Below are 21,560 nucleotides of genomic sequence, written 5' to 3'. Positions count from 1 at the left end.
TCCTCATCTTGAAGTTTAGGTTTGGAATTATTCCATCTTTCCTCTCCCAACATTTTTTTGGAGGAAGGATGGTTACTATATTGGTCTTTCTTAGAAATCTAATATTCTTTGTATTATCATAATAATGGTATTTATGCTATGGTATATGGATTTTTTTTCTAATGAAGTATTCATTTTAAAGCTTTTTGTTCAGACATTTTAAATCCAGACATAAATACTTTTCTGAAAGTGGGCAGGGGAGGTTTGAATTCTAGTCCTTTGGGGAAAAAACAAAAAGTTGAAAATTCTCTATGGTTATATTGGAACACTGAAATGAGAGCTCATTAGAAATGTATTTGAAGAAAAATCTTAATATTCATATCAATTAAAGTTTTGGGTCATTTTTTAAAGTGAGGATATATAAGATATACATATTGCTTTAGATTTAGTTGGAAAATGGTTTTATCCAATGTACTATTCCCCATATTTCATTGAAATTGATAATTTTATTATTAAATCAGTATTTCTGAAATTACCAACAATTTACCTGTATTGTAATGAGAGAAGATGTGTATATTTCATGTAGATATACATGTGTAGTGAATTAACATAAAACTCAAGACGGAGTCAGAGAAACAGGAAATCTAATGAATGCACGAGTGTGACTCTCTATACTATTTCTTTCCTAGAATATGATCGGCAGAAGGACCTCTTGGCTTAGTACACAAACAGAGGAGACAGGGAAGAGAAGTGCTGGCATTTTACACAGTTTATCTTCCATTATTGTGTTTAATTTTCAAAAGGACATTGAAATCCTTTGGGAATTTTATCACAGCCTGAAATTCTAATACCAATTCCACATTTTACTTCTAGTTGATACAGTGATAAAATTTAGTATGCCTTAAATTAATATTGAAAACTTGCAAGGATAAGCATTCCTTGGTAAATGGGAGAGAGACATTCCTGGAAGAGAATGTCTATATATTTAACTCTTTATAAACACTATTACTATAGTAACAAGATTCTAATTACGGTACTAGAATTGTACTAATAATATAATTCCCAAGATCAGGAGTGAAGGGAATCTCTTAGGATTAATGGCTTTGTGCATGGATAGGTGTCATGATTGCTGGAGTAGGGGAAGCAAACTGGTAACTGGGATAGACAGGAGTTGGGGAGAGAGGAGACTGTTGTAAATGTGCCCTGTCTTAACAGCTTGGAGCCAGTGGGGTCTTCCACACTCCTCCTACTCAGCAGACATCTTCTCCAATTCATACCTCCATTCACACCTTGTAGTAATGCTGGATACTCCTAGGATAAAGAGTAACATAGAAAGAAACTTTCATAGGTATTTATTCATCTGCTTGGCTCAGTGTGGTTATGAACACAAATACTTCATGTACCGTGGATGTTTTTCCAACTGCCAATAAAAACTTTACTCCAGAGCAGACCAAAACACAACAGGGTTTATGACATGGATCTCAATCTTTTTCATCCACTTCCTAGAAACTTTCTCCCAAATAGGCCCAAATGTGTTTCTTTATAATTTCTGTAAGGTTGAACTGAAAAATTTCCTGCTAGTCTCTTCAAACTCCAATTCCCTCTTTTTCAAATAAATCCCAACACTGACTACCAGTTGTCAAAAAGCAGATGTGCAAAAATACACAGGTTTCATGCTAGTGTTTAAACATCATACTTGTAAATGAGGACAGGCCTTCTGTGGATGCCATGTCTTAAGTCAGGCAGCAATATCTTTCTTGACTGTGGTTTTTGTTCTTCTGGATTTTAGTTTGAAAAATTTACCAGGAAATAAAGAAACTACTAAAATATCTGACTAGGTCAATGAGAAAGTGTGTCAGATGAACTATAAAAGACAATACTCAAGAATGAATAACATTTCAGTCCTATTACAACTTTCCCCTTGTTTCAGTCACTTGGCTGTGAGATGTTCTGGACAATTACTATCAATGAACGAAGGCAGGCAGATTAGCAGGCTTACCTGCTCATGGTATTATAATTAGAGATATGGCAGAAACTCTACTGGCCTGCAGCAGGCTTGTTTTCCATATCCCTTTAATGTATTTGACTCGCATTTTGTAGACTGCAGTCTTCTCTTCAATGCAAACCTAGTGATCCTTTTGGCCATAACTTACTTGATGAGCCTTTTCAAGCAGAATGTACTTTAGTGGAAGGATGATTCAAGAGAGAGGTTTAAGTCCTAGTGTGGTTACTGGGCTCTAATCTTTTAAAAATGCTCATAGCAATGAACTGTTCAGGAACCAAACACCCTGGGTGATCTGGAAGTGTGTTTTACCCAGATAAGGAAAAAAAACCCAAGTTTTCTACTCACTCTTAACAGCAGGAATATTAGTTTAATAGACAGTCTATCAACACTTCATATGAATTCTTCTTTTAATAAATTAAAACTACTGCTTGTTCCATTTTATCCTGTGGAAAAACTGCACAAGATTATTACTTTTATGGACCTTTCACTGGGCACTGATCAAGCTGTAGAAACTCTAACAGAAATGCTCAGCTATCAGCAATCACACAGATTTGTATTTTGAAATCTGTATCAGAAACAGTGCCTGCAGGAATGACATTTTGAAAGACTTAATAATCGAAAGTATTTTAAAGCATAATTGTGTTTAGCTGCTATTCTTTCAAATTTATATTTAATGATGATTTACTTCTCTTGCCTTAATAAATAGAATTTATAATTCACTTTAGTATAATATAGGTTCTTTAAAGTCCTGCAGTAAAGAAACCTATAAAATTTTGTTACCCCAATGTTTCCTAATGTTATGGACTATGGAAGAGTTTTGGTGCATTTGACTCATATTTAGCTTCCAAGGAGAAGGATGTTCCACAAAACCCAATGTGGAAAACACCAAACTAAAGTGATTATTAATTAAAAATTACTATGTCCAACAACTTTCACCTGAATGGTGTGATACCACTGTTAGCTAAAGCCTACATTTTTTTTTTCCTTTTTGTCTTTTTTACTGACCGGTAACGGGATCGCAACCCTCGGTGTTGCGCCCGCACCGCGCTCAGCCAGTGAGCGGGAACTGGTCTCCACATGGGATCTGAACCCTCGGCGGGAGCACCAAGTGGTGCACTCTCCAGTGTGCCACCGGGCCGGCCCTAAAGCCTACATTTTAATGAACAGTATAGAATAACTGTGCTGCACATCCTCAACGGAACCTTCTAACTCTCTGAAATTTAGCTCCTATAAAAAACACGAAATAAATTATTTTTAGACAAGACATGCCTCTGTGTGTTCTGGTTTATACTCCTACCTTAGGTAGACTGAACATTTACATCACTGCATTGTACTTATCTAATGAATGTGTAGATAGTTGTGTGCTAGAAAATCTAATCACCATATAAGTATCAATTACTAAATATTCATAACAATGCTATGAGGTAGATATCCAATTTTATAGATGAGTAACTAAAACACAGAAGTTAAATAACTCATTCAAGTCAACACATTAAGTGATAAACCTGGGTTTTGGCCCCATGCAGCTGAAAAACAGAGAACTTGTTCCTCCCTAAGGAGGAGCTAAGCTGCACCGGTGCTCTTTGGCCTTTCCTGCAGGTGGGTATTCAAGTCAACACATTAAGTGATAAACCTGGGTTTTGGCCCCATGCAGCTGAAAAACAGAGAGCTTGTTCCTCCCTAAGGAGGAGCTAAGCTGCACCGGTGCTCTTTGGCCTTTCCTGCAGGTGGGTCAATCTTTACCACATCTTTTCCTCCCTCACACATCCGTGTGAATCTGGGTTTCTGAGACTGGGAGCAGTGAGTCTTCAGTCTTCCAGCACAAGAGGCAAGCTCAGCACAGGCCTCATATTTCCTACCTCGATGGAGTTGATTTCCAACATTATAATGAACGTTTGCCAGTTTTCCCTTTATTATTTCCATTTGTTTCCAGGAGCTTAAATATGGATCACATTCTGCCTCTTTATATCCAATCAGCCAGAAAGGAAGGGACCTCAGGTGGTTGGGAATAAGACTCATTGAGACAAGTTCTAATTCTTGATCTGCCACCAATAAGGGAGATGACCTAAGATGGGTCACTTTCCTTTCTGAGCCTCAGTTCTCTCATCTGACCCTGCTCAAACCTATAACTATATACATGACATTCACTTTCAAATAGCTTTTCTCATAAAAATGATGAGAACTAGAAGATTGGGGTCACTGGGTAGTGCGACTTTTCCTGTGAGTTTGTTTACACTCCTTGAAGTGTGTATAGAGAAAAATTTCTCATTTCTTCTCCAGTTATACACAGAACTTCTGGCCACCAATTGTATAGGTTTTTTTTCCCATACTAGCCAATTCTCCAGTATCAGCTGGATGTCCTACAAATTAACTCAATTCTGAGACTAACTGCCCAACGTTAGCATTAGTGCATATCCCACAGGTCAAGGGCTCACTTCCACAAGACCGTCCTTACTTAAGATGCTAATTGCAAATGATGGTAGGTCTCCAGGTTACCCACAACTTCTGGTGGACTTGGTTACAAATCAGAGGTTCCCATGACCCCTCCTCAGGTTTAATCATTCACTAGAATGGCTCACAGAACTCAGGAAAACAGTTTACTTACTAGATTATTGGTTTATTGCATAAGGATAAAACTCAGGAACAGCCAGATGGAAGAGATGCATAGGGCAAGGCATGGGGGAAGGAATGTGGCACTTCCATGCCCTCTCCAGGCATGCCAACTCCCAACACCTCAATGTGTTCACCAGCTTGGAAGCTCTCCTAACCCCGTAGTTCACGAATTTTTATGGAGGCCTTATCACATAGGCATGATTGATTATTAACACAATCTCCAGCCCCCTTCCCTTTTTGGAGGATGTGGAGGAGGTGGGGCTGAAAGTTCCAAACTTCTAATCATGGCTCGCTCTTTCTGGTGACCAGCCCCATACAGGAGCCCACCAATAGTCACCTCATTAGAACAAAAGATGTTCCTGTCGCCTGGGAAATTCCAAGGGATTAGGATCTCTGTGTCAGGAACTGGGGTCAAAGACTAGATGTTAGAACAAACGATTCACCTAGCGTTCTCTGTCTCTCAGGAAACTATAAGGGTTTTAGGTGCTCTCTGCCAGGGACTGGGGGCAGAGACCAAATAGATATATGTTTAATCATATCACAAGTAGATTGAAGAATTCCACAATTAAAAATATGCCCTTAATTCCTTGTTCCATCCTTTTCTACAAACAATCTTCTCCACAGCTTTGTAACTATTTAGACAAATCCCAATTTAGGATCATTCAAGACAAATACAAATCTAGGATCCCCCAAGTTGTGAGCCCATGGGCTTAGGACTGTACCTTACTCACCAATATATTGCCAATACTCCTTAGTAAAACATAACAATAATGGCTAAATTAAATTCAATTCAACTTGAGAGATGTGCTTGCTTGAGTATTTAGTCAGTTGGTGATGTTTATTGGGAAGCCAACAGAGTGGGCAGCAATAAGCAGCCTGTAAAGGGACATAAGAGAGATGGCTCTGATTGTTGACATCCCTAGAGTTCAGTGGCCAATTTAGTGAAGAGGATCTTCACATCTAATGCGATATTTACTAAACATGTGGTTTGCTCTCATCATCTCATAGATTGTTGACATCCCTAGAGTTCAGTGGCCAATTTAGTGAAGAGGATCTTCACATCTAATGCAATATTTACTAAACATGTGGTTTGCTCTCATCATCTCATAAAAAAAAATTCCACACAAAAATTCAAAATCTTAGTAAGGTTGTTAAAAGTTAAAGGAAAGACTATAAATGAGATCTGAATGTCAGGGTAGAGTATCTAAATGCATCCATGTGATACAGGGCTCAGGACTCATGGTCCAGTGTATGACAAAAGATACAGGATCAAGTCCCAGAATATTCCTGCTTTTCAAGACAAACAATCTAAAATTGTATACTTCCTCCACCATCAGACAGTAATGAGACTGAAGGAGGCTATGACCTATTAATAGGCTCTCATGGTAACCAATGGAAAAAAAAAAGCTGATGCCATCCATAGGGACATAAAACTTTAGCCTCTTACTGGGCATATTCCAACAGAAATTTAGCTTAGTCAAAATCTATGAAAATAAAAAATAAGATTAGATAATTTTGGAAATGATGGAAGTATCTCATTCAAATGAGAAGGAATCTATATTTTCTTGATGAAAATTAGAGTTTATCAGTATAATTCATCAAATTAGAAAGCAGAGTTGATTAGAGTTATTTGATTGAGAATGCATTAATTAAGGACATCAAAAAAACTATAATTCTATTCAAGGAAAAGCATCCTTCCACATGGGAAAATTACTGGGTTACCATTTAGAAGATAGTTGCTTTTTATAGCAGCTCTCACTTAATATCCAGAATTATGAAAATTTACTAAATTTTGACTTAATCACAACACTTGAAAAATCCATCTTAATGCATCTTAATTAATTAATCTTGATTAATTAATTCATTCATCTGAATTCATCATCTGAAGAAGAATGCTAGTAGTTTCCTAGGAAAATAAAAATAGGTGAAATGAAAGGAGAACAATAATCTTGGGCACTTGCTTAAGTTAGATATTTAACTAGAATAATTCAGGCAAGAATCATCCTGCTGTAATCTTGGTGATGCTGTGGTTCTCCATCCTATCAGCACCTTGCCATGTGCACATACAGCTTTTATGGATGAAGGAATATGAAGCATTTGTTTTTAGAAAATGAAATGCTGCCCTTTCACTCAAAACATTTTCCCCTGGAGAGCCTCTACAGATCAAACATATTCTTTTTCACAATTGAACCAATCCTTGCAAAAGCTGTGACCACAGTTTTTGATTTATTTTGGCCTGTGATGAAAGGCGAGCACTTTCAAAACGATTCCACCAATGGCTCTCGCTAGGGAGAACACCCCGGGTGGAAATGCTGAAAACATTCTGAAGGATGGAAAGGTACAAATATGTTCTCTGTTAAAATGCACATTCTGTTAGGGTTATACCACTTGAAACATCTGCAATGTCTTGCAGGACTTTAAAATATTTACAGCCGTTATGTATCTAGCCATACAGTGTAGTCAGCTACTTTTTGGATCTTTGAAATCGGCTTAGAGTCCTATCTTCCAATTTGGGTTGGAAATTATTCTCATGAAGGCAGAAACTTCTTTCCTAACATCCTTACAGCTATCAAATGCCATCAGCAATTCTATCCAAATTCATCCTCTGTATGAACACTTCTGTTGCCACCTTAGCCCCAGAGAATCTGACCTCCGCTTCAACAACAGCAGAGGCACCGAAAGGATCTTCCTAGATACTGTTGCAGAAGAGCCTGTTGCAGACTGACCCACAAGCTGGGCTTCATTGACAAGTTCTAATATAGCACAACAATAGCTTCTAATAGATAGTATATTTGCCCTTCTGGGGCTAATTCATGTAAAGCATGTAGCACAATTGCAAGGTGTATATTAAATACATGTTAGCTATTATTTGCAGTTTACAAAGAGCCTTCATGGAACTTTAAAGTTTAACTTTCCCTGAAAGCCAGGTTTTCAAACGTAAACAATTTTCCATTACTCTCCAGTGGCTTCCCATCACACTTGCAGTAAAACGTGAAGTCCTTACAAATCTTGCATGATCTTGCCCCTTTCTCACAGATCCCATTTCTACTCTGTCCGCTCACTCTGTTCTATATACTCTGGTCTTCTTTCTGTTTTTCAGAACATGCCAAGCAAGTTTCTGCCTCAGGACCTTTGTTGCTCCCTCACCTGGAGCCCTGTTCCACCAAGAATTTGTCTGGCTCATGCCCTCACTTAATGAGTCTCTGCTCAGTGGCACCTCCTCAGAGAAGCATTTCTCAATGCCCCCTGCTACTCTCTGGTCCCTTATCCTGCTTTGCTTTTCTTCAAACACATACCACTACCTGAGATACAATTTATTCATTTGTTTTATTTTTGTCTCCTAAACTAGGCCAAAAGCCCATGGAGGGCAGGGACTTTATCTGTTGTGTTCATTAGGATATTCACTTCACATGGTAGAGTCTGAAAAAATATTTTCAACAAATGAATGAATCTACCTCTATGATTCCTTCAATGCTTGTATTAGTTTAATAGGTTTGCCATGATAAAGTACCAGAAACTGAGTGGTTTAAACAAGAGAAAGCCATTGTCTCACAGTTCTGGAGACTAGAAGGTCAAGATCAAGGTGTCAACAGGGTAGTTTCCTCCTGAGGGCCATGAAGAAGAATCCATGCTGCCCCCCTAGCTTCTGGTGGTTTGCTGGCAATCTTTAGCATTCTTTGGCTTGTAGAAGCACCACTCTGATCTCTGCCTTCAGTTACACATAATGTTCTCCCTGTATGTATGCCTGTGTGTCTGATTTTCCCTAAAAACTCCAGTCATATTGGGTTAGGTCCTAGCCTCCTCCAGTATGACCTCTTTTTAACTTAATTACATCTGTAACAATCCTCTTTTCCCAAATAAGATCAATTCTGAGGTACTGGGGGTTAGGACTTCAACATATAAATCTTGGGGGGGAAGTGCTGTATTAGTCAGGATTCTCCAGAGAAACAGAGCCAATGGGATATATACAGATAAATATTTATTTTAGAGGAAGTTTATTATGGGAATTGGCTCATGTGATTATGGAGACTGAGAAGTCCCACAATATACAGATATTCCATCTTCAAGCTGGAGAACCAGGAAAGCAAGAGGTAAAATTCTGTCTGTGTCCAAAGGCCTGAGAATCAGGGCAGCTGATGGTCTCAAAGGCATTAGAACTGAGGGGCCCCTGATGTAAGGCCTGCCGTCCAAAGGCTGGAGAACCAGGAGCTCCAATGTCCAAGGGCAGGATATGAATGTCCCAGCACCCTTCCTCTGCCTTTTTGTTCTATTCAGGTCCTCAAAGAATTGGCTAATACCCTCCCACACTGGGGAGGGCTATCTTCTTTATTTAGTCTACTGATTCAAATGCTAATCTCTTCCTGAAACACCTTTACAGACACACTCAGAAGTAATGTTTTATCAGCTATATGAGCACCCCTTAGACAAATTATGTTGACACACAAAATTAACCATAATAGGGGACACAATTCAATCCCTAACAATGTCCCTGTCTAGTATTGTGATCTGGCATGGGAATCTAACTATGTGATAATTAACTCTTGCATTGCAAATGAACTTTGTAGAGAGTATGTGGGTGAGTTGGGGATTGTGCTTATACTTTAGTTTCTTCAGCAGCTCTGTTTTTGAAGATGAGGATTGGTTTCCCTTCTGACAATAGTTGTTTACAACCCAGGGGGATTGAATTAGCCCGATTCAGCCTCACTTAGATGCAAAGAGCCCTGTGAACAGGTCGTGTGCATTTATAAGGTGGCTGGCCAATCAGCGACCTTGAAAAGAAGCACTGAGAAGAGCCTGTTGCAGACGGACCCACAAGCTGGGCTTCATTGACAAGTTCTAATATAGCACAATAATAGCTTCTAATAGATAGTATATTTGCCCTTCTGGGGCTAATTCATGTAAAGCATGTAGCACAATTGCAAGGTGTATATTAAATACATGTTAGCTATTATTTGCAGTTTACAAAGAGCCTTCATGGAACTTACTATATTTATTCTAAGGAGTTGCTTGGGTGATCATTAATGACCTCAGTTGTCACAGATGCAAGCTAGACATGAGTTTCATGACAACAGAGATTGAATTTTATTTATATTCTTACCCCTAGCACATTTTGGGTGTTTAACAGAAAATCTCGAATTGAATAGGTATGTATGGTTAAATAGGTTAGCTAGTGGAAGAGAGTACCAGCAAGGTTACTGTAGGTCATCATCCAACTTGTTCAGTTGTGTTCTGCTCTGCAACTACTCCAATCATCCCAATAACTTCCTAGAACAGTGTCTGGCCCAGTGTAGGCAATCAAAAACTTGCTGAATAAATGGAATGAATAAGCACTTTTTCATGAGGTAAAGGTAGAGTTTAGTGAGATTACATGCGTGGAATTGTATAAATCCACTATGGATATATTGGAAAGATAGTTCAAAATCATGTCCTGTTGGTGGATCATCTTCAGGGTAGTAAAAGTCTAACTATCTTTGAGAACTATGGAAAATAACTAGAAAACTCTGTCTCTCAATACGAATAGTCCAGAAATTTTAAGATGAGAACTATCGATTTTTTCAAAGCCCTTTATTTTAACCTATGTATGTCTTTGTACTTAAAGTAGGTTTCTTACTTTCTTAACCAATCTGCCAATTTCTTTCTTTAATTGGGTGTTTAGACTACTTAAATTTAATGTAATTTTTAATGTGGTTGGATTTAAATCTACGATTTTTTCTTTTTGTTCTTTCTCTTTATTGTTCCTTCGTTCCTTTTTCCTGCTTACTTTTGGATTATTTTTTAATTCCATTTTGTCTTCACTATTTCTTTATTAGTTTTATCCCTTTAAAAAGCAGTGATTGCCTTAAGGTATATAACCGACATCTTTAATTTATCAAGTGTGACTTTTAAAAAATAGTAGAATAATTCTTATGTAGTTGTAAGAGCCTTATCATAGCATGCTTCCAACTCTTATCTCCCATATTTTGCACTGTTGTTGTCATGTATTTTACTTTCACATATGTTACAAATCCCACAATACATAGTTACTATTTTTGCTGTAGAAAGTCAATGATCTTTAAGAATGATTAAAATAAGGAAAAAAAAACTTTTATATTTACCTTAATTTTTACCATCTAGAGCTCTTTATATATATATATATACCTATTTAAATTTCTGCCTAATATTCTTTCTACCTTAAGAACTTCCCTTAAATTTTCTTGTGGTGCAGTTCTGCCTGCAATGAATTCTCTCATATTTCGTTTGTCCCCCCAAAAAAGGTTGTTGTGAAGCCTTCATTTTTTGAAAGGTATTTTCACTGGATATGGCATTCTGGGTTGATAGAGTTCTTTTGTCTTTCAATACTTAAAGATATTCTTCTTTTTTTTTTTTTTCTTTGTCCTTTTTGAGACTGGCCACACCGCACTCAGCCAGTGAGCGCTGTGGGTGCACCGGTCATCCCTATATAGGATCCGAACCCACGGCGGGAGTGTTGCTGCGCTCCCAGCGCCGCACTCTCCTGAGTGTGCCACGGGCTCAGCCCCTTAAAGATATTATTCTATTGGCTTTTGCTTACATAATTTCTCAAGTGTGCTGTAATTCTTATGTTTATTTCTCTGCATTTAATGTTCTTTTCTCTTTGACTGCCTTCAAGGTTTTCTCTTTGTCTTTGATTTTTAACAGTTTAAATTTGGATATGATTTTTTTTTCGTTAAATTTTTATTTTGTCAATATACAATGTATTAGATTATTATGGCCCATCACTGACACCTCCCTCCCTCCTCCCTCTCTCGCCTCCCACCCAAGAATGTCCTTTCCATTTGCTTGTTGTAACAACTTCAAAAAAGTATAGTTGTTATGTCTTCTTCCCCCACCCCAGTTTTTTTGTGAGTGTTTATGTGGGTGAATTAATTTTTAACAATCTTGCTTTGGATTTGCTAAGCTTCTTGGATCTTGGTTTAATATCATTATTTTTGGAAAATTCTTATTCAAAAATTCTCTTCAAATATTTCTTCTGCCCTGTTCTCTTTCTCTTCTCCTTCTGAAACTCCAATTATACATATGGTAGACTGTTTAACATTATCCACAGTTCTTGCATGCTCTGTTGTGTCTTTTTCACTTATTTTTCTTTGTGTTTCAGTATGACTAATTTCTTCTGTCCTGTCTTTAAGTTCACTGAGGTTTTTCACAGCTATATCCAGTCTACTGTAAACCTGTCAATGTAATTCATCATCTTTGATATAGTATTTTTTATTTCTGGCATTTCCATTTTACTTTCTAGCAGTTGCCCCCTCTCTGTTGAAATTATCCATACATTTGTGCATATTCTCCACTTTTTCCACTACGTTTTTTGAAATATTTGCCCCAGTAATCTTAAGCTCCTTTTCTGATCCGATATCTGGGTGATCTCTGAGTTTGGTTCTATTTATTTCTTTGTCTTTTAACAATGGACTGTTTTTCTTGCCTTTTTATGTGTCTCATGATTTTTAACTAATTGTTGTACATCAAGTGCAGAACAGCAGAGGCATAGAAAACATACTCATGGCTGGAAATGGGCTCACTTCTTCCACACCATTTGTGTGTGTGTGTGTGTTGGGTGGGGAGAGGGGAAGTTGAATCAATAGAGTCAGAAGTTGAGCAGAGTTTGGTTTTGTTATTGCATGGCTCCCTTCAGTGTACAGTAGTCCTCTCTTTTTCAGGGTTGCACTTTCCTTGGTCAACTGCAGTTCAAAATGTTAAGTGGAAAATTCCAGAAACAAACAATTCATAAGTTTTAACTTGCATACTGTTCTGAGTAGCATGATGAAATCTTGTGCCCTCCTGCTCCATCCTGCCTGGGTCATGAGTCATCCACACTGTATACACTATCCACCTGTCTCTTAGCAGCCGCCTTGGTTATCAGGTGGACTGTTGTGGTATCGCAGTGCTTGTGTTCAGATAACCCTTATTTTACCTAATAATGACCCCAAAGCACAAGAGTATTGATGCAGGCATGTGGTTATAATTGTTCTATTTTATTATTAGTTATTGTTGTTAATCTCTTACTGTGCCTAATTCATAAATCAAATTTTATTGTATATATGTATAAATACAAAAAATATAATAAATATAGGGTTCAATACTATCTGCAGTTTCAGGAATCCACTGGGGAGTCTTGGAACATATCCCTGGCAGATGAGGGGAGGGGGCTGCTAATATCACAGACTTCAAATCCCTCTAGAACTGAATTGCTGTTGCCTTGTCCTTAGACTGGAAGCTGGGAAGCTGGAAGGTTTTCTCAGAGTTAATGCTTTGTCTTCAGCTTTTAGGGATCCATGCACACCTGTGCATGCTCTTGCTCTTCTTCTAGTGCAAGACTGCTGTTGCTGGTCACTTGGAGCTTGCTAGGTTGCTCGTGGGGGGAAGAAGGCTTTGCTGCTGTCCTGGTCAAGCCTTCTAATCACAGCCTGTGCCTCATGGGTTTAGCTTTCTCATTGTCCCCATCTCTCCTCACCATGGCAGCAAACTCTGCCTTGCATCTGTGACAGGTCTTACACGGGAGGGTGGTTCTTGTGTGAGAGAGAGGTAGGAGACCTCCGATGGTATTGGTATGGCATCCTGGACCCAGGACTCTTTCATGTCCTTCTTCTTGGGTACAGGTTGTTTTTTCTTCTAGTGGGCTTTTACCTGTGCCCTGGAGGAGATAGGGTTTGTGCCCCTCTCCCAGAAGGCTCCCTTGAAAAAAGGACAGGGGTTGTGAATTCCTGTAGTGCAGCTTCTCCCTTCCTGCAGACCTGCACCACTGAGGATGCTCTCTTTTTGTTCTTCACTCTGTACCCAATCTTATGAGTGCCCTGAAGAGGGCTGAAGAAAATAGCCTGTGAGTGAGAATAAATTTCTTTGTGTTCTGGGGTTCATAAGAGTTCTACATTGTCACATCAGCCCACACTTGGTCTTCAGCATTAGTTAGAAATTTAGCAGATTTCTGCATACTTACTTGTATGGTGGCTAGTACATCTTCCTCCCATACTGAGCCATTTTGCATAGCCTACCTCTCCCTGGAGGTGCCTGCTCATCCTTGCAGTTCAGGCTACATGGGTGGTCTGCAGCATCAGCTCTCCCAGGGGTTTGAGAAAAGTTTTGGCTTTGTAGTCTATCTGGCATTTGTTTGTTGTTAGGGTGGGAGTCATGCTCTGTCTAGCTTTCTATAACATCAGCAGAAACAGAACTCCTCCACATCCTTCATTTTACAGATGCACAGCACAATTATGCAACTCTATTGTGTTATCTTTAGAAACTGATAAAAGTAAAACTAGGACCCAGGCTTCCTAGTGAGGCTCTTGCAATTACTCCAACACACCCAGGACCTTTCCCTTCCTCCCCTCTGAGTTATCTCTCTCTTTTTCTGATTCACATCCCATATTTCAAAATCAAATTTCCTCCAAGGTCAAGCCCTTGGCCTTCTGCTTCTCTGCCTTTCCTCCCTGAACAGTTTAGTCATTTTCAAGACCTCAGCTATCATCCATATACTGATTGACTAAAATGTCCATTTCCATTTTTATTTCTAATCCAGACACCATCTTTTCACCTGCTAATTAAATCATTCCAGATTTAATTTGTAATTTCATCCTCTCAAATTTAACAACTGCTGAACCAAATATTTAACCTCTCAATTTTCCTGCCTTCCCTCCCCTCCCCATTTCCAAATCAGTGCTGTTTGCTGACTCCCATTTTCCTCTTTCTCTTGTTCCTTTGGTTTCACAACTTAGGATTCATTCTTTATAATTGCCTGCTCATCTATACCTACCAATCCTCACAATAGAATAATTGAATGAAATTAGATAGAATAATAATAATAGAATAACAATAATAATAATAATAATAATAAATAATTGTTGCCACAGCATCTTAAGTGGATTCATGACCTCCATTCTTTCTCCCGTCCAACTCCTGTTCCCTTACCCTTTCCTTCCTCCCCCACAGTTGCCAAGCATCCACCATATATAAATCTTCCTGAACATAGCTTTTATCTCATCACTTCTCGGCTTAAGAATTCACAATAGCTCATCATCATTTGGGGGATTAAATCCAAATTCCTCACATTTTAGAACTCAGAGCCTTCTATCAACTCAACATCACTTCCATCAACCCAGTGTTACTTTTTTACTGTGCTTATAAAAGTCACTTAAAGTCTCCTTTTCTGAACTCTGCCCCACTCCTGATGCTCCATCTCACAAATATCACATGGGGGCACAAAGGTGCCTATAGAACCATTGCTGACTCATTCAATTACTGAAAACAGCTTCAACTATCCAATTTACTCTGTGTGCATAGATTTAAGTATAAGGAAATTTCCTGTTTATTGGACTGACTCGGTGATGACAATATCATTCTTTGGTATAGAAATACTACACAAGACAGTGGTTAGTACTGGCAACTATCCAATTTACTCTGTGTGCATAGATTTAAGTATAAGGAAATTTCCTGTTTATTGGATTGACTCGGTGATGACAATATCATTCTTTGGTATAGAAATACTACACAAGACAGTGGTTAGTACTGGAAAAAAAATAGCCATAAGGAAGAGCATCTTGCTTTTAAGTGAGGAACAATAGGTGGCTGATTAGATTTAGATTCTGATTCCTACATTTATTTGATAGTTGATTTAGGAAGCCTTCTCTTAAATATACCAATGTGCTGTTTAAACGAAAAATAGATGAGGAAATAATTCCCAATGGAGGAGTCTCTTTAAATTTTTTATTTTCCTTTTGGTCATTTGAATAAAGATTGTGCACCAAGAAGCAGAATGTCAAAGATTATTTGAAACCTGTCAAAAAAAATTACTGGCTGTTTCAGACTTTTGTTTTCTGGATGACTTACACCAAGGGCACAGGGCCTGGTGGTAAATCTTGGCTTGTTTGATAACTTGATTCTTTGTATATTATTCCAGATGTCTACTCCGCTGAATTATTTTATATATGGAGAGTTGGAGAGAAAAAGCAGTGATGAAGCTAGATGGAATTGTTTAGATAGAAAGAATTCCATTTAAGTGTAATTCCCCTGATAGCATTAATTTGGTAAAAACATTGGTACACGACCTGCTCCTAACCTTATATTGAGCAGTCAAAGATAGCTTTTAAAAAAACCATTGTCAATTCTAAGCTGCAATAGCTCTCGTTTGCCACCAGCAACAGTACCTCATATCCTGTGTGCAAAGTAACTAATAAGGGCCTGATTGAAGTTTTGACTTCTATTACTCCAGCCATGGCTGAGTCTCCTGAGGATGAGTAGGAAATGTCACTAGGTCCTGGACTGTGTGCCTGATTTCTGAATTCTGAGCCATTCCACCCTTAGCTATCCCACTGCTGGGAATATATCCAGAGGAATGGAATTCATGAAGTCGAAAGTATACCTGTTCCCCAATGTTCATCGCAGTGCTCTTTACAATAGCCAAGAGTTGGAACCAGCCCAAATGTCCATCATTGGATTAGTCGATATGGAAATTGTGGTACATCTACAGAATGGGATACTACTCAGCTATAAAAACGAATGAAATACTGCCATTTGCAACAACATGGATGGACCTTGAGAGAATCGTAATAACTTCGTATAGCATACATTATACGAAGTTATACGAAATATTCTGAGACTTCAGTTTGGTTTTCTATAAAATGGAGATGCTATTCCTTCTTGGCAAAATACTCTTTGAAATCTTTGTAATGTAGTCTTTACTAGCAAATCATTAAGCCTCCTTTAAGAAACAAAAACAGAAACAGATTTCTAGTAAATGCCAGTATCAGTTATTTTTTCTCCGTTTTAAAGCTGCAGTGTATATTGGAAAATATTGATTATTCAAAAGTTACCCTGGGCCTTTCTGGTCAATTCTAGATAATACATTTTTCTCTTTTGCCTCTTAGATTATAAATTTAATAAGCAGACAACTCTTAATAATTGTGCCCTTTGCCATTTAACTTTAGGATGCATGCATATTCTCCTAATATACATGTAAAGCATTTTAAAATCATTTAACTTTTAGAAAATCATTAAATTATTGTTATTAAAAGTCAGTCATTTTATCTCCCTTTACAAGCCAACCTGAAAAGACAAGGTTTGGACTATCCACCCATAGGTCAGCCGTCTGATTTTGTAAACCAATTTCTTTATTTATCTTTCCAACTTCAGTCCAATAATGTCTCATTAAATTTTCTAAGAAGATAATTTTTTAAAGTTGTGTAAAAGACCCATTTTGCGAATCAGCTTTAGAGTCTTGCCTCTCTGTCTTATTGTCTTATATTGGGCAAAGAAAGATCCTAAAACAAGGATGAGTTATTCTTGTAAAGCTGCTTTTCTGTTAATATATTCCATATTCCACCTCTGGCCTATACATTACTACATTTTACATTACTTCATTACTGTATATTTTGTTATTGATTTTGATTAAATCTATTTGGAAGTCAATATTCACAACATAAAAACAGAGGGTATGTTAGACTGTTATATACAGTACATTTATCGTCCTCTTTCATACCCCTGAATGTGCATTAAAAATCTGGGAATATTTTCTGCCTCTTCGGTAAATCTCATCAAGGGCTGCTTCCAAAGCAAGAAATCATATCCAGCTCATTACTTATCGGGGCATTCCAAGTATGTAGAGCTGGAAGATGTTCAGTGTTTATAAGGTGCTGAAACAATCACAAGACTCCAAACCGTCCTGTCCCCTCAACCCCATCCTCTCACCAGTTGGATTAGTTTATTATTTGCTATGTGCTAGAAACTCTCTTTTTATCAGAAGGCTTCTTTACTGGCCTTGCTGTTCCTTAGGCAGAGGGTGGCTTCAGCAGTCACAGGGAGAGGGACACCTTCACTATTAGCATCGGCTTTGTGAAGGAAGGGGGACAGGGCCAAAGAATGCAGCGTTTCTCCAGACAGCTGAGATCAGTCAGCTGTGATTAAGACAGAGTAACTCACCAATAGTGAAAATAGCCAATCAGCTGGAAACAGGCTTCTAAAGCTCTCAAAACACCGTCACCTGCCAGCTGAGCGGCTCCCACTCAACATCTATTGTTGCTGAAGAGAACAAAGATCGAGTGCTTTCAAGTGCTCTTAAAAAGCTGAAAATGATGACTCCTCCCCCCACCCCCATCCCGTTCCTGGTTCCACCTTTGGTCGTTCTATAATAAATAATTGTGTAATGATTTATCAAAATGGAGAAGTAAGTATCCTTTTAAAAATGAAATCCCATTTTTTTTAGTTTTATTTTTTTGTATTTGGGTCATCATGGACTTTTTGCACTTAATTTTGATTTTGAAAATATTTGATTTTTCAAAATGTTATTTATCTTGATTTCTGAGGGGTTTTTTGGCACCTACCTAAATTTTGCACTCTTGCCTCAGCCAAATTCCAGTGCTCACTGCATCATAGTGAGACATTGAAGCCACTTTACAGGTGATAAACTGAGACTGATGAAGGTTAATAGTTTTGTCTGAGGATACCCAGAAAGTCATGGCAGAAATGGGTCTACGACTTCGGTTTTCTAAATCTTGTTCGGGTATTTTTTTTCATTTTGGAAATTCCATGTCATCTCAGTAGGCACAAAAACTAATCTGATTACTATGACAACTGACATCCATCTAGCACTTGACATATAAAGCTCATGTTCACACTTAATCCTTAGGATACGTTTATATACAGGTATCATAATATTCCCTTTTTATAAAATAAAAATTTGAGGGCTAAAGAAATAACTTGACCAGGATCATACAGAAAATAAATATGAATACAAATCCAGGTTTTCTGAGTCTAAATCGTATACCCTTTTAGATCTTGGGTAGGGAAAGATTTTTTAAACAAAACGCAAAAGTTATTGAATATAAAATGAAATATTTATAAATTTGGCCATATTAAAATTAATGTTTTAGTAACATTAAACTCAAAATTAATGTTTGAGTCTTACACAAAGTAAGAAGACAAGTTAGAAATATATAAAACTATGCTATCTACCCTAAGTAAATCATTGTGCAGTATATGCATGTATTGAAACAACACACTGTACCCCACGAAAATGTCCAAGTAAATGTTAAAATACAAACAAATATGTAACCAACAAGAGACTGGTATGAAAAATATGTAAAGAAACTTACAAATGAATAAACAAAATACGTAATAGAAAAAAATCGACATATGGAGAGAAGTTCAACATCATAAGTTATCAGAAAAGTGAAAATTTATAGTGAGATATACTTTTATACTCATTCAGTTTGCAAAATGTTAACATGGTGGACAATCTCTAGGGCTGGAGAGGGAATGGATCTACAGGAGTGCTTGTACAGTGCTGGTGAGGATAAAATATGGTACAGACACCTTGGAAAGCAGTTTGGCATTATAGACTGAAGCTATATGTTATAAAGCTGACTGCTATGACTCAGAAATTCCACTTTTAGGTATATTCCCAAGATAGTCTTGTTCTTGCATATTAGGAGAAATGTACACAAATTATACACACACACATGCATTCATACATGTACACAGATGCATGGGCAGCTTTGGGCAATCATTTATTATTTCTTCAATAATTGTTTATTGAGCATCTATTATGAATCAGGGTTTTAAAACTCTTTTTAAATTATAAAAATGGACAATATACAGATTCTGCCATGAGGAATATACAACACAGCCAGAAAGAGACATGTGAACAGTACTTGCAGTGCAATGTGGTAAGGACTTTTACAGAATTATAAGCAAAGTACTTTGAAAGCCCAGAAAAAGGAGGAAGTAATTCTAGAAGACATAACTTTTGAGCAAATATTTGAATCAAGAAGGGAAGAAATACACCAGAACAATGAGGCGGTTCAGAGCTCCATTGCAAAGGTAATATTTGAACTTGACGTGGAAAGCTGGCTAGGACCAGGATGATAAGCAGAGTGGGCATTCCTCATTTGGGAGGGTGGAAAGAGGTGTAGAGAAGAGTGGGGTCATGGAGCACATGCTGGAATGGAGAAGAAGCCAGAAATAAGTGAGTAGTGATTATCCAAGGAGTTCTGTTTAGGTTACATTCAAGGAGACCACAGGCCTTGGAAGAGGACTTATGACTCGATGTTAAAAAGTAAGGACAACATTATAGGTTTCTGAGCAAAGGGCATAACATTAGGTTTGTTTTCAGGTCTGTGTTGATGAGTGGCTTCCTTTGGAAGATCTTCCTGCTCATGAGGTTGGCTGAGCTGTATAAGCGGAGTCAACCAGTAGGGTTTTGTTTGACTCCCTGTGAAAGGAGGAATGTTGGTAGGGTCTTCACTCAGAGCTAAGCCTGGCTCCTTCTCCATGGTGCATGCAGGATTTGGAGAAGCATTAGCCCAGTTCACAGAAGGCAGGACTGGGTGGAAGAAAGAACACCAGGGTTTCAAGTTTCAGAAAAGAAGAGAGGCTTTAAACCCTCAAAATGACAGGCTATAATACAGAGTCGATGAAGGAGACATAGAGGAGAACAATGGCCATCACTGTGGAAGTAGCTGGATAATAATAATTATAACACTTAATGAATACCTTAGACTTGCTGAACACTTCGGCACTTTACCTTTAAAAAGGGATTTCACACTAGAGGGTCAATTTCACAGATGCTGAACCTGATTTTGATCCAAGAGCTGGACTGAAGGAGGAGAAAGACAATTGGGTAGGCAGTTGATGGAGGGCTTTCCTTGAGAAGGCAAGAAGGCTTGGTGATTAATGATGAAAGCATGGGGATGAGGAGGTGCCCCAAATTATTAAAAATTAAACTGGGGCCTTGTGATTTAATGAGATGTTCTTTTATACCAATAAGGAAAGACCTGGGTAGGTCAGTGGACAATGATTCTCAACCAAGGAATTTTAGAACCTTTGAAATTCTCTTTCAAACCCCCTTTATGGCCCTACAGTAGATTATGTCCTTTCTACACTTATGTTTCAGTGCCTATTCACAGCAAACATAAAGCATTGCATTTGCCTTTTAATTCCTGGTAGTATTTTGTAAACCTGTGTAATGCAGTCCTGCTTAAAATCGACACTTATAGATGGTTTTGTCTTTAGCCCACATCTTCCATGACCTCAATTACCACATTAAAATATTGTTAGCAAATTAAGATTCAAATAGCATTTATTACACAAGATCAAGTTCACTTTACAAGTAATTTACATATTGTCACTGACTCTGTGCCAATTACTTACAATTTTGACATTGTTTGTGGGACAGCAGCCAGCACTAATGCACAGGATTGGGACATAATTTACGAGGAGACTCTTTCTCTCTGCTGTGGGATATTTAGGGAAATAGCGTAATGTAACAGAAGCCAGTGCACATATCAGTGTGGCTCTTTGAATTATCCTAACTTAGGAAGGGGCAATGCAGTAATTAGTTCTACCTGTTTGACTTCTGGAGCAGAAAGAGTCCAGTACCAAGAAGGGATACAAGAAGGAAGGGAAGTGAATTTCTAGTTGATAATTTGAGCTGTTTTCGTAAGTCACCTTGTCACTTCATCCATCTTTCTTAATTTTGTCCCCCTGTGCAATGCTTCAGATAGCACAATGGGCAAGAGAGAGGTGTTGAGCAGGATTAGGCAATTAGGTTCAAATTCCAGCACTGCTAGATTGTAGCTGTGTGACCTTGGACAGCTCAACTTCTCTGTGCCTTAGTTTCCTAATATGTAAAATAGAAATAGTCACACTGCTTACCTCATAAGATTGTTGTGAGGGTTAAATGAGTTAACAGAACAGTGCCCTACTTTACAGTAAGCACCACAAAAGCTTCACCCTTTTCTTTCCATTAGAGTACTAACATTAGATCATTTCTTTTTTTTCCAACATGCCTGCCTACGTCCCCACTTCTCAGCTCTTTTAGGGCAGAAACTGGACATGCTTCTCTCTGATTCTGCCCCTGCATATATGTGGGTCATATTGGGAATGAGTACAATTTTGGGGATGAGTACACATTCAGTGCATGTAATTTCCAAAGTGGTTCCTTTTTTTTTTTTTTTTTTTTCAA

This window comes from Galeopterus variegatus, unplaced genomic scaffold (assembly GCF_000696425.1).
Source record: "Galeopterus variegatus unplaced genomic scaffold, G_variegatus-3.0.2 Scaffold854, whole genome shotgun sequence".
NCBI classification, from domain to species: Eukaryota; Metazoa; Chordata; class Mammalia; order Dermoptera; family Cynocephalidae; genus Galeopterus; species Galeopterus variegatus.
The sequence above is the reverse complement of the archived record's forward strand: the minus strand, read 5'-3'. Positions refer to the sequence as shown.